This window comes from Dermacentor andersoni, chromosome 2, assembly GCF_023375885.2.
Source record: "Dermacentor andersoni chromosome 2, qqDerAnde1_hic_scaffold, whole genome shotgun sequence".
NCBI lineage: Eukaryota > Metazoa > Arthropoda > Arachnida > Ixodida > Ixodidae > Dermacentor > Dermacentor andersoni.
Genome location: NC_092815.1, coordinates 246,903,645 through 246,917,694, shown reverse-complemented (window position 1 = coordinate 246,917,694; position 14,050 = coordinate 246,903,645).

The following is a 14,050-nucleotide window of genomic DNA, read 5'->3' as shown; positions in this document are numbered from 1 at the left end:
TTAAGACTGTGAAGAGCCACCCTCACTTCACTCCCAGTGAAGTCCCGGTAAAGTTCTTCACATATACCTCCCGTATATTCCAGGCTCTCGTCTCCTTCGTTTGGTTGTTTAAGTGGGAGATATTTGGCTGCGAGACTATCCATGATATCCTTCTGTGTTTTATCTTGGCTTTCCTGATGAACCAACTTAGCTATAGCTGTTCTCTTGTTTGTCCTTGTTTCATTCTCGTTAAGCAAGTGCTTGAGGAGGTACCAGCTAGCTCCATGTTTGAGTCTACCATCAGCCGAATTACAGATCTCATCTCATTGTTGCTTCACGAGGGTCTTCGAGTGATCATCAATTTCTCTATTGCGCTATTCTTTTCCTTAGCCTTCTGTTAAGTATCTGCGTTTTCCATCTCTGTAATATAGACTGTTTGGCCTCAATCATATGCGCCAGCCTGCTGTCCATAGCCTCAATATTTTCCTCTGTCCTGATTTCTTTAGTGGCCTCTTTGACGTCCTCTCTAAGCTGGATGACCCATGTCTGAAGGGGCTCCTGCTCGGCATCTAGAGGCCCCACTTTCCTTCTGTTCGCCCTGATTTTTCTGAACTGATCCCCATCAGTGAATTTGAAGATTCTAATTTCTTGTCTCGGTATGCGTATGGTTATGTGTATGATGTAATGATCGCTCCCGAGATCCATGTTTGAATTTTCCCAATTGGCTCCTCTTTTGTTTACAAAAATGAGATCTGCCGTGGAGTCCCTGCTTGTGGACGTGGCACAACGGGTGGGATACGCCGGATCAGTAATCAAGTATAACCCCAGATCCATGGCAACACTCCATAGCTCCTCTCCCTTTGTGTTCGAAGTGTATCCCCATGTGTGATAGGGAGCATTAAAGTCACTTCCAATAATGAGCGGGGAGTTTTTGGCAACCGAAAGCACCTTGTTGAAGAGTGCTCTAAACCTCTGTCTCATGTCGTTAGGACTGCTGTAAATATTCAGACAGAAAATGCTTTGCGTCTTACCTCTGTTCCTTTTAAGTATTATCTCAACTAGAATAACTTCAAACCTAGAATGTCTAAGATGAATATCATGCTCAATGAACGGTAACTTTTTGTCAATCAGGGTCGCCAACCCCCTCCCCATTTTTTTTTGTCTCTATATATAACTTTGTACCCAGTAAGCATAATTCCGTCCGCTAAGGTTTCCTGCAGCATAATTACCTTTGGTCTGGCCTCAGATGACCTGATCACCTGTCGCAGTGCTGCTTTTTTGTGTTGGAACCCGCGACAATTCCATTGCCACACGTTAAATCCATGATTACTGTCCATTGTTATTAGGTGAGGCTGCCTTTCTATAACCCGCTATTTTCCTCTTTGTGATGGCCCCCGACAATCCAGGAATGGACTTTATGCTATCCGCCTCCGATGGCCGATACTCATCGTCGTCATCTCCTCGCGTCTCAATTTTCCTGTCTTTCCTCCGCCGTTAGCCTCCATTTCCACAATTTGTCCCCTTTAAAGTTGGTCGTTTCCACTGTCTCTCTTATTGCTTTAATTGCCTCTTTTATTTCACTGAGGGCTGAGAAGACTGACTCATCCTCGGAACTAACTGCCCTCTTTTTAGGGGCAGGAGAGCTGGATTCCCCTGGATCCTTGCTTTTGCTTACAGGTCTATCTATCTCTACTCTAGCAGGGCTCGACTGCTCTTTTTTACGAAGCTCTACTACCTGCCTTGTGGATTCTTCATTAGATTTTCTTAAAGAAGTTACTTCTTTAATTAATTGCTCTATTCTGGCATCATTGTCATCACCAACAGCAGCCGAGGCGCCCCCAGCAACCCTCGCCATACATTTTACTTTGTCAGCCCAGGTGGTTCCTGGCGTCTTCTTCTCGCCAGGTATTGAGTCCCTTTGCACGAAGTGCACCTGCGCTTCCCTTGACTTGGAGCGCCTTCGCTCCCTGGATAGTGAACGATGACTGGATCTGGTGCAACTTCTGGAGCGTGAGTGCTCCCTGTCCTCGGGGCGATGGTTGGGCGCCAGCTGTTGCGTCTCCGACTGCACTCTTGTTGACGACCGAGTCCCGTTGCGCTCTCTTCGACGAAGTCGCACGACGTACGGGATTTTAAATCTTTGCTTACAATATTTGTCGCCGGTAGGGTGATCGCCTTCACAAAATTTACACTTAGGTACGCACACATGTTCATCTCCTGTGTTGCGAGTTCTACATCCCCTGCACTGAACAAAGTCAGGTGTTGGACACACATCAGAGCGGTGCCCGACCCGTCTGCAGGTGAAGCAGACATCCAATTGCTTTCTGAAAAGGTAGCATCTCACTAGTGTGGATCCGTACCTGACAAAATCGGGCACTTTGAGTCCATCGAAAAGCACAATGACCGACCCGTCGTCTTGATGCGCTTGGCAGCCAGCGCAAGAGGGTTCAAGTCATGCACGATATTTCTTGTTATCATAGCTTGCGAGTCTCTGACATCCACTCTTCGGATGACGCCTTTGCATGTGGCATGTGGTGCCACTTCGTATGCATTTACCTCGTATTCCGCTTCCATAATCTCGAAAGACTTGATTTTAACGTACTTCGCAGCATGTTCGGGCTTAGGTGTGCTGACTACGATGATATTTTGAGTGAAGTTTGGGCAGACATCTTCACGGGCCTCCTCTTCCGTTAGGCCGGACGCCTCGATGACTGCGGACACAATCGTGGTGGTGCTCACCTTGTTCAAATTGAGCCCTCCTCGAGGTCGTATACTGATCTTTCTGTGCTTCTCAGGCAGTTGAAGCATCCTCGAAGCTTCGGATAATCCGATTCTTAACCATTCCACCGACGGCGGTTCCCTCGCCTCCACGCTCTCGCAGATTACGTGGCAATGTGCTCTCTTCATCCACAGCCTTTGTGCTAGCTCGTAATCTTCGGCCAGCCACTACTTGCCAGCCGAAGTCGTCCTGAGCAATGTTTCCTTCATTTCCAGCAAAATCTTCATCTTCCATGTTTGTATCCGCCATGGCTGCGGTCAGGTGGGCTTACAAGGCCCAACAAAGGCCCTACTCCTGACTAAGGAGCAGAAAACGTTCCGTAAAATTCAGCAGACTCGCCGTCGCTTCGCGGATCCAGTGGTATGCTTCTTTTCGTTGTACTCTCAAAATTGGCGAGCAGAGCATGGAAAAAGAAACAGAGCCGATGCTTCCACGTCTGCACTGCTCGGCGCTTCTTCTTCTTCGCGGTATGGCTGTGCCGCGGCCATTTAAATAATCGATGACTAATCGAATCTCACCGTCGTCACGCTGCCGTCTGATCAAGTCTGACGAACTAATGGACCCCAGGCAGCCATCATCATCCTCTGTTTCCTGACTGACAGGATCAATGGGTGCGCCTGACAGTGTATCAGCGTCTTCATGGTTACGGCCAGATTTATAAACGATAGTCACGTCAAATTCTTGTAGCCGCAAGCTCCACCACGCCTGTCGTCCTGAAGGGTCGCGCATGCTTACCAACCAACAGAGAGCATGGCGGTCCGTCACTACTTTGAAGGGACGACCATAGAGGTAGGGGCGAAACTTGATAATCGCCCACACGGCTGCGAGGCATTCTTTCTCCGTAGTCAAATAATTCACCTCAACACGGTGCAGTGAGCGGCTGGCATGGGCTATAACTCTTTCCACTTCATCTTGGCGCTGGACGAGCACTGCGCCAAGGCCAGCGCTACTGGCGTCGGTATGCACCTCTGTATCGGCATCATCGTCAAAATGTGCAAGAACAGGTGCTGATTGTAGGCGCTGTCGTAATTCAGCAAAAACTGCCTATTGCTCATTATGCCAGACAAATGGCGTGTCGTCCCTTGTAAGGCGAGTCAGACGCTCCGCTATCTTCGAAAAGCCCTTAATAAGCCGGCGATAGTAGGCGCCCAAACCCAGGAAGTGCCGGACGGCCTTCTTATCAGCAAGAGCTGGAAATGCGGCCACAGCGGCAAGCTTGTCTGGATCGGGTCGGACTCCTTTAGCACTTACTACATGCCCGAGGAATTTGAGCACTTTTCCGGCTTAAGTGTGAGGCATGCTGATTGCATGGCTTCTAGCACACTCCGCAGGCGGTGAAGGTGATCCTCGAACGTTTCAGCAAATACCACCACATCATCAAGATACACAAGACAAGTCTGCCACTTCAGTCCAGTGAGGGCAATGTCCATCATTCACTCAAAAGTAGCCGAGGCTGAAGACAAGCCAAAAGGAAGGACCCAAAATTCGTAGAGACCATCTGGAGTCACAAAGGCTGTTTTATCGCAGTCTCGTTCGTCTACCTCGATTTGCCAGTAGCCGCTTTTTAAATCGAGAGAAGAAAAATAGTAGGCACGCCGTGGCCTATCTAACGAGACGTCGATACGCGGCAGCGGGGCTACACGTCCTTTTTAGTCACGTTGTTAAGCTTCCGGTAGTCAACACAGAAGCGGAGCGTTCCGTCTTTCTTTTTGACAAGAACGACCGGAGACGACCACGGGCTGTTGGAAGCTTCGATGACGCCATCGTCAAGCATCTCCCGGACCTGCGTACGTATGGCTTCGCGTTCTTTTGCCAACATGCGGTAAGGCTGCTGGTGTATCGGGCGTGCGTCATCGAACGTGATGATCCTGTGTCTAGTGATGGGAGTCTGGCGTACCTTTGAAGAACTCGCAAAGCAGGTCCGGAATTCATGCAAGAGCTTGCGCAAGGCTGTCTGGCTATCGGTGGACAGTTCAGAATTGATGTCGATATGGCCCAGAGACGTGTCTGCTGTCTCCACTACTTCTGACATGAAACAGTTGTTAACATTTGCTACTTCGTCTCCAAACGCTATCGAAGTGCCGCGGAAAATATGTCGATGCTCATTGCTAAAGTTGGTGACAATCAATTGCGACTGGCCATCACGAAGCTGTATAACACTTCCAGCCACACAAACACCTTGCTTCAGGAGGTGTTCCAAATTAGTTTCGGCCACCGCTTCACCATCGCGTAAGCCACAGCATGTGACGTCGACCAGGACACTGGCTCGCGAAGGAAGCGTTACACTGTCTCCAGAAACACGAAGTACGTCAGCACGCCGTCGACCTTCTTGCACGTTGATTGTTCGGTCGGCTGAGAATATGATACGACGCGCTTGAAGATTAATAATAGCGCCATACTCCTGCAGACAGTCAACGCCAAGAATAACGTCATGGAAGCATTCGCATAAGATAAGGCAACACGCTACGAATGTAGATCTTTGAATTTCAAATCTAGCCATGCAGGCTCCCAGTGGAGTAACGATTGCGAATCTGCGACCGAAACGACCGAATCTGTAAGTTATACCAGGGCGTGATTACTTTATTCAGCTGTATTGACATTTTCCCACTTAGTATAGAGTAGTCTGCGCCGGGGTCCACTAAAGCACGAACGGCGTAACCTTCAAGAGTCAACTCTATAGAGAGGGAAAGCCGGTCGTCCTGTTCAGCTGCAGGCGGTGTCGGATCGGGATCTGTTCGTGTCTGAGTCGATCGGGAGTCTTCAGCACTTCGATTGTCAGCGACTTCGCCTTCAAAGATCGCTTTAGTTAGTTTTCCGCGCTGGGACTTGGCGACCGCGCGGTAGGATACCGCTGGGGCGGAGCTGAAAATCGTCTCGGCGACGGTCACCGCGACTGCTGCCCGACAGGCGGTGGCACACGCTTCTGAGAGAGGTAGTCGTCTATGTCCCGGGGTCGCTGGCCGTATCGGGGCGGTGGCGAGTATGCGGAAAAGCCGCGAAGTACAAGGCGCCGGTATGGGCACTGCCAGTGCAGGGGGCAGCCTCACCGCAGTGAAAGCACAGAGCCCGGTGATCGGGTGTGCGCCAAACATGCGACTTCCGAGGGGACGTGCGTCTATCGCCGATGTAATGGAGCGGTTGCCGTGGACGATGGACAACTGGAGCGGCATGAGCAAAGGGCGGCGGCGTGTGCCCAGCTTCGAGGTACGATATGCTTGCGCCGACCGAAGTGGCACTGTAGGAGAAGCATGAACAGCGGCGGAGAGGAGGCAGGGTGCCTTAAGGCTTCCACGTAGGTCGCACGGCTGTATTCGGTAGGTCGTGCCGCAGCATCATCAGGTGGCAAGGTATCATGGAGAGCCTGGTGCAACTAGTCCTTGATGGCGCTTGTAACGGAGCTTACCGTAGGGTTCGGTGTTAGTGTGACACCGGCCTTTTGCAACTCTTCACGCACTACAGAGCTGTTGAGCTCTCTCAGACAGTCAGTGTTACTTCCAATGGTCGTGAAAATGTCAGCAGCGGACACGCTGTTCGCTTGCCGCTCATAGTGGTTGGACCGATGCAGGAGCACCTTTTCCATGGTCACAGCCTGATACAAGAACTTCGCGACTGTCTTCGGAGGGCTCCGCATGAGACCAGCAAAGAGCTGCTTCTCGTCCCCACGCATTAGATTGCGCAACTTATTCTCCTCCGTCATTCCTGGATCAGCTCGTCTGAAGAGGCGCGTCATGTCTTCGATGTACGTTTGGCAACTGGACGCGGGCCTGACTCGCTGGTTCCGCTCGTTCGTGGCGTTCAGCACTGGTATAGGTCTCAAGAAGCCGAAGACAAAATTCGTGCCACGACGTCAGTTGCTCCTCACGATGTACATGCGCCGTCCTCCAGGTAGCAGTAGACGTGTCTCGGTTTTGCCGCGTCGTTCCAATGGTTCAAGGCGCCCATGCGCTCGAAGTCGGCCATGCAGTCTTCGACGTCTTCGAACACTGCGCCATAGAACGTCGTCGGAACCCGTGGACTCTCAAGTGTATACCGGTTCAACAGCGTGCTCTCCGTACCGGTTGGGGCGGGTTCAGCGGAAGCGTTGGTCATACCGGTTCAAGTGGTGGGAACGGTACCATCGACGACTTCCGGGGCTAGTCCCCTGATCCTGCGGCTGGCCCGATGCACGGGAGTGTCGACTGGCACTGGATTGGTCGTACGGATCCTTGGAGGGGTTTGTAGCATCCGTGAGGGCTACCCCGCACCTCCACCAGTTTGTCACGAGCTTCCAGAAGTACTCTTGAGGTTTTAATAAACCGCAGAGCAGCTGGCTCGTGGAAAGCGCGTCCGTAGGGGTTGGCTCGCGATCTGGAAAGGCGCACGGTCTTCTTTGTTCTTTTGGGGGAGGTGCCCCTTTGGGGTGGCAGTTCCAGTCTTAGCTTGGCCCGGGGTCACTCTATCCGTCATGCGGTCGGTCTATCTGTAATCAGCTGTATCAGGTAAGATTGACTCGGATGACCGGTGGCCTTGACAACCGTATACGGTATATAACGGGAGCGTATGATGTGCAGATGCTATGGCGGAATCTGCGGACTGGAGTGAGCCAGATACTGACCTTACCCATTAAAGCTACCTACACATAGAAGGACCGCACGATGGACAGAGTGACTCAGGGCCAAGCTAAGGCTGAAACTGCCACCCCAAAGGGGTACTTCCTAGCTGCCAATCTAAAGGGGCACCCCAAAGTGGCATTTCCCGGCTGAACGTGGCCGCGCGCGCCCTGTCTTGAAAGCGATCTGCTGTGGCTACAAAGTCTAGACGCGCCGAGGGCTGATGGTTCATGTGCGCTGTTTTCTCGCCGCTTAGTTCGCACTGAAGCGAGAGGGAGCACGAATGGCAATTCGCCCGCTGCTGCTACCGCTCTTAATAACGCCAAAATTTTGACAGCGGTTGTTCGCGGCCTTCGAGTAGTATGTGCTCATGTTTGCCTCTGCGCGCGTAACACCATGCTTGTTAATTTAGTTAATCACCGAATGTTTACAAGTGTACCATCGATGAAACTATACTATCCTTACTTCATATAGCCGTCTAATTCGCGATCGCAATCGGTGCTTCGTCGTTTTTGACTAAACTGCGACACTTCTTTCTCATTGCTGCACGAAGTAGAATGCACGATGCCATTAAACGCGGCGGGTTTATATGCTCTTTCATGGCAAACGAATTTCCGTGTCTCTCAACAACCGCAAGTTGCCGCTGCCTATGCATAGAAATCGTTGTTCTTTAGGTCTTCCTGCTGCAACTGATTAAAGCCAATGAGTGTAGACATCGCCTTTTTTGGGTACCCACTTCTAAATGTTTCTATAAAATTTGTTCAAGTAAAGATTGAATGATGATGAATTCTTCCCGCAGCTACAATCATCATCGTGTACTCCTGGCCATAGCGACACCTAGACTGATTGTACGTCTTTGCCGCATAAGTCCATCCAAACCGAGGGAACAGAACCATTTATCGTTTACTTCCAAGTCCACCTGTTCGGCTGTGCGATTTCAGTAATCTGTCTAGCAGCAGAGCTTGCTTTACAGTCTGGTCTCGGGAGATGTCTGCACAGAAAGCTAACGACGGTTGCCCAGTGAAGACACTTAAAGTCAGGAAGAGACAGCATCCGGTGTGCAGTATTACGCTAACCGAACGGACGTTAATAGAATGAAACAAAAACATTACAGGCTACCGGAACGTTTTCTAAAACACAAATGGAGTACTGTACCAGTAGTGAGCACCCACCTCAGATGCAGTTCGCCATTAAGGGGCCCACATTGACAGCTCCTCTGGTCATCCTTCTCCACAGAGTGGAGTGACAGTGATAAGCTCCCAGTCAGCATTTGCTAATGCCTGCCGTATGCACTCCAACCAATTTTTATTCTGCTGCAAATTTCCTTCTGATGGTCAGGGTCACTTATGAGTAGTTGACCAACATAAACATGCCCCTGCACAGACTCTATATACATACAGGAAATTCTCAGATTGCAATTGTAGTGAATGATCGAGGCTCAAAATGCGTCATTGAGAGTTATCTTCGTCATTGAGAGATCAGGTAATCAATCGCACCTATAAATGAACCATCACACTCACGTGTTGAAAAAGATTTTGGGGTGTGTCGCTGAAGTGAGACAAGAAATTCGCTAAAGTTGGCGCTATAACTGTGAGCTAGACTTCAAATAGAGTAGGGTTTTAAGCACTAGAGTATAAGTTAATCTCCAGTAAATCATTTACCTAAATGTTCTATGTCTGTCGAATATATGCAGGTACGGATAAACAGTTAATTTATCAGCAGAATGTACCAGGCTTTTATCTTATTTAAACATTTATATAACGGATGATAACAGCTTAACTTTCATATTGCTACGCGCGTGTGATATTTGATTGTTTTAACGAGGCGCCTGGGCGCCATCACTCGAGAAAAGAGGAGGAAGAACGAACTGGGCTCGCGCTTTGAATCTAACCGGTCAGCGCTGCAACCGCTACTGTAAATATAGCCAGTAAATAGTTGCTCGTCTTACTGACTCGTCCTTCGCGTAACATTGTGGTGGAGGATGCAGTTCCCCGTCCTCGCCACGGAGCTCCGCAGCGGCCGCACCATCCTGCTTTCCGCCGTGGCTCCCGGTGACGACACCTCGTCTCCTTCTACTCCTGCGACCCCGACGACAACGTACGTTAAGGTTACCAATCCCTGCGATCCTGGCATATTCTCCGGCCAAGAAATGTCGACGTTGAGGACTGGCTCAACCTGTATGAGCGTGTTAGCCAAAACAACCGTTGGGACCCCACTATTATGCTAGCCAATGTCGTCTTCTACTTGGGCGGAACTCCTCGTGTCTGGTTCCGGACACACGAGGACGAGATCTCTAGCTGGGATGCTTTCAAGGAGAAGCTCGTCGACCTCTTTGGAAATCCCACCGGTCGTCAGCTGGCTGCTAGAAAAGAGCTTTCTACCCGAGTTCAGTCTTCTACTGAATCGTATGTCTCGTACATACAAGACATGCTCGCTCTTTGCCGGAAAGTCTACGAGAAAATGGCCGAGGTTGACAAAGTCGGCCACGTACTTAAAGGGATCGCGGACGACGCCTTCGGCTTGTTGTTCTTCAACAATGTGTCCACCAACGACGTCATTGTCAAGGAGTGCCGCCGCTTTGAGCTCGCCAAAAGCCGCCCCGTCATTCCACGGTTCTCCCGGCTCCCTAACGGCTGCGACGTGGTGTTGCGTTGACCATACCACTTCACCACCTTTTAATGAGCACGTCACACGAATTGTTCGCCACGAACTCGAGGCTACAAATCCTGCGCCGTTCCATGCACGCCCACTTGAACCCACCATTAACCAACCAGCCCCAGCGATCTTCCTCATTGAAGCAGTTATACGGCAAGAATTTGCAAACCTGGGTTTTCCTGCTGCTTGCCCCGTCTCCCGACCTGACGCCCAACCGGCGCCGACTGATCCGCCTTACGGCGATCTGTGCTCCCATCCCAGATACCGCAACCCTGCCAAGTGGAGAACTCCGGACGACAAGCCCATTTCCTTCCGTTGCCATCGCATTGGCCACGTTGCTCGCCACTGCCGCACCTCCTGGACGTCGCCGTATTCGAGCTTCTTTTCCCCGTCCCCTCGCCCATATGCCGACCCGAGCCGTTACTCGCCTAGCCATATGCCTCCTACCTCTGACGTATCCGTCAATGTCAGTCGTCCTGATCGCTCGCCATCACTTCAGCGCCGTCGGTCCCCGTCGCCTGAGCCACGCCCCTATATGTCGCCGACCAATTATGGACCATCCCGAACGGAAAACTAGGCCATACAGCTCTTGGAAGTAGTGCTGCATCACGTTCATCCTGCCCAAATCCTCCATTGACGCTCCTCACCAACACGAACTTAATTGAAGTTGACGTGGATGGCGTTCCGTTGACGGCATTAATTGATACTGGAGCCCAAGTGTCCATAATGAGCGCTAACCTATGTCGTCGCCTCAAAAAAGTTCTTACGCCTGCCACCACTCGAGCCATACGCGTCGGCAATGGCGCCACTGTTGCCGTCAGGAGTATGTCCACTAGTCGCATAGGAATTGCTTGCCGCCAAGTTCCAGTCCTGTTCACCGTGCTCACCAGTCCTGTTCACCGTGACGACGCATTCTACCCTCATCGACTGTTCCACCGGTACGCTGTGCCTCGAACTTCCTCTTCTTACAGACGTTCGCCTCTAACAACCGAACACCCTCTGCACTGCAGCGTTTGTTCGCTTACCTCCAAAAGCCCTAACATTCGTCGAATTGGCCTCAACGGCAACCGTGCCTGATGGCGACTATGTCTTCGCACCTATTCGGGATGTCCTCCTGGCGCGCGACATCTTTGTGCCACACTTTGTCGTAACCCTTGCCCGCTAATCGCATGTGTCTCACCGGTTATCAATTTCGGCTTGACGAAGCAAGTGTCACCTAAAGGCATAGCGGTGGCCACGCTCCGGTCAGTGACAGACGACCACGTCACTGCTATTGCAGCCGATGCGTCTCCAGATCATCCTGATTACCCGCAGGATGCCTTGAACCTCGACGGCCCATTACGTCCCATGGTCGCTCCGGACCTCGCACCTGACCAAGCAGCCACCTTATATCGCCTTTTGCTGTCCGACCGCGACGTATTTGACACTGACAATCAACCACATGGTCAGACGTCCCTTGTTAAGCATCGTATAAACACTGGTGATGCAGTTCCCATTTACCGCCAACCATATCGCGTGTCCCCGGCAGAGCGGCAAGCTACTCAGCAGGAAGTAAACAAGATGCTCGCCAGAGGTACTGTTGAGCCCTCGTCGAGTCCTTGGGCGTCGTCGGTCGCGCTCGTCAAAAAGAAAGATGGCTTGTGGCGTTTCTGCGTTGCTTACCGCCACCTCAACCGAATTACTAAAAATTACTTTTACCCTTTACCACGAATCAACGACGCTCTCGATTGTTTTCACAGTGCCAAATACTTTTCGTCCATCGACCTTCGACCTGGTTATTGGCAGATTTCCGTCGACGAGCAAGACCAAGAAAAGACGGCTTTCGTCACTCCAGATGGTCTCTACCAATTGAAGGTTATGCCGTTCGGTTTATGCAATGCCCTCGCCCCGTTCGAACGGATAATCGACTCTCTGCTTCAAGGTTTCAAATCGTCAACTTGCCTTTGTTACCTCGACAAGGCTCTTGTGTTTTCTCCTACATTTCAGACGCACGTTGAGCGCGTCGCAGCTATCTGTGACGTCTTCCGCAAGGCTGGGCTTCAATTAAATTCATCGAAGTGCCACTTTGGGCGCCGACAGATTACAGTGCTAGGCCATCTCGTCGATGCTTGCGCTGTACAACCCGACCCGGAGAAGGTTCGAGCAGTAACGGCTTCTCCTGTACCTCAGTCAGTCAAAGACGTCCGGAGTTTTGTGGGGGTCTGTTCTTATTTCCGACGGTTCGTGAAATATTTCGCAGCAATCGCTCAACCACTCACTGAACTTCTGAAGAAAGACGTGCCTTTCACGTGGGGTTCCCCTCAGGCTGCCGCATATTCACACCTTATTACGATTCTCACCAATCCACCGGTCTTGGCCCACTTTGACCCGTCCGCACCTCCAGAGGTCCTAACTGATGCCAGTGGTTATGGGATCGGCGCCGTCTTATCGCAACGCCAACACGGACACGACCGCGTTATAGCCTACGCTAGCCGGCTCCTGACATCTGCAGAGTGCAACTATTCGATTACCGAGCGCGAATGTCTCGCTCTCGTCTGGGACGTTTCAAAGTTCCACCCATATTTATATGGCAAGCCCTTCTCAGTAATCACAGACCATCATGCGCTCTGTTGGCTTTAGTCGCTCAAGGATCCTGCTGGCCAACTCGGTCCTTGGGCCCTCCGACTACAAGAATATTCCTACACAGTGGCTTACAAGTCGGGACGCCTACACCAGGACGCAGATTGCCTCTCTAACTACCTAGTCGAAGACGCGACCTCTACGTCTGATACTGACACCGACCCCTGTGTTCTCTCTGTTTTTCCACTGCTCCATGTCGCCGACGAGCAGCGCCGTGACCCGTCCTTGCGTATCATCATTGACCGCCTGGAATCGTCACTTGCCGACAGTTCCCTTCGCTTATTCACACTTCAAGATGGCGTCCTCTACCGCCACAATGTTCACCCCGACGGCCCTGAATTACTCCTTGTGATCTCTAAACACCTTCACTCTGGTGTTCTGCACGAACTTCACGACCTCTCCACTGCTGGTCACCTCGGTGTCACGTACCTACGACCAGATCCGCCGACGTTTCTTTTGGCCTAGGCTTGCTCGCTCCGTTCGAAGATACGTAGCTGCGTATGAGAAATTCCAGCGACGGAAGACTCCATCGACGCTCTCTGCTGGGTACCTTCAACCACTTGACATTCCCCCGGAACCATTTTTTCGCGTTGGTTTGGACTTACTTGGCTCTTTTCCTCTTTCTACCTCTGTGAACAGGCGGATCGCTGTGGCCACTGATTACGCTACGCGCTATGCCATCACCCGAGCGCTTCCTACATGCTGCGCTACGGAGGACGCCGAATTTGTTCTACGCGGCGTGATTTTATTACAAGGAGCTCCACCACAACTTCTCACAGACCGTGGCTGGACATTCCCACCAAAGGTTATCGCGGACATCCTGCAGTCCTGTGCCACGAGGCACAACCTTAACACGTCATTCCATCCGCAAACAAATGGCTTCACGGAGCGTCTCAATCGAACTCTCACAGACATGCTCGCGAAATATGTCTCTTCAGAACACACTGACTGGGACCTCGCTCTACCGTTTGTCACCATCATCATCATCATCATCAGCCTGGTTACGCCCACTGCAGGGCAAAGGCCTCTCCCATACTTCTCCAACTGCCCCGGTCATGTGCTAATTGTGGCCATGTTGACCCTCCAAACTTCCTAATCTCATCTGCCCACCTAACTTTCTGTCGCCCCCTGCTACGCTTCCCTTCCCTCGGAATCCAGTCCGTAACCCTTAATGACCATCGGTTATCTTCCCTCCTCATTACATGTCCTGCCCATACCCATTTCTTTTTCTTGATTTCAACTAAGATGTCATTAACGCGCGTTTGTTCCCTCACCCAATCTGCTCTTTTCTTATCCCTTAATGTTACACCTATCATTCTTCTTTCCATAGCCCGTTGCGTCGTCCTCAATTTAAGTAGAACCCTTTTCGTAAGCCTCCAGGTTTCTGCCCCGTACGTGAGTACTGGTAAGACACAGCTGTTATAAACTT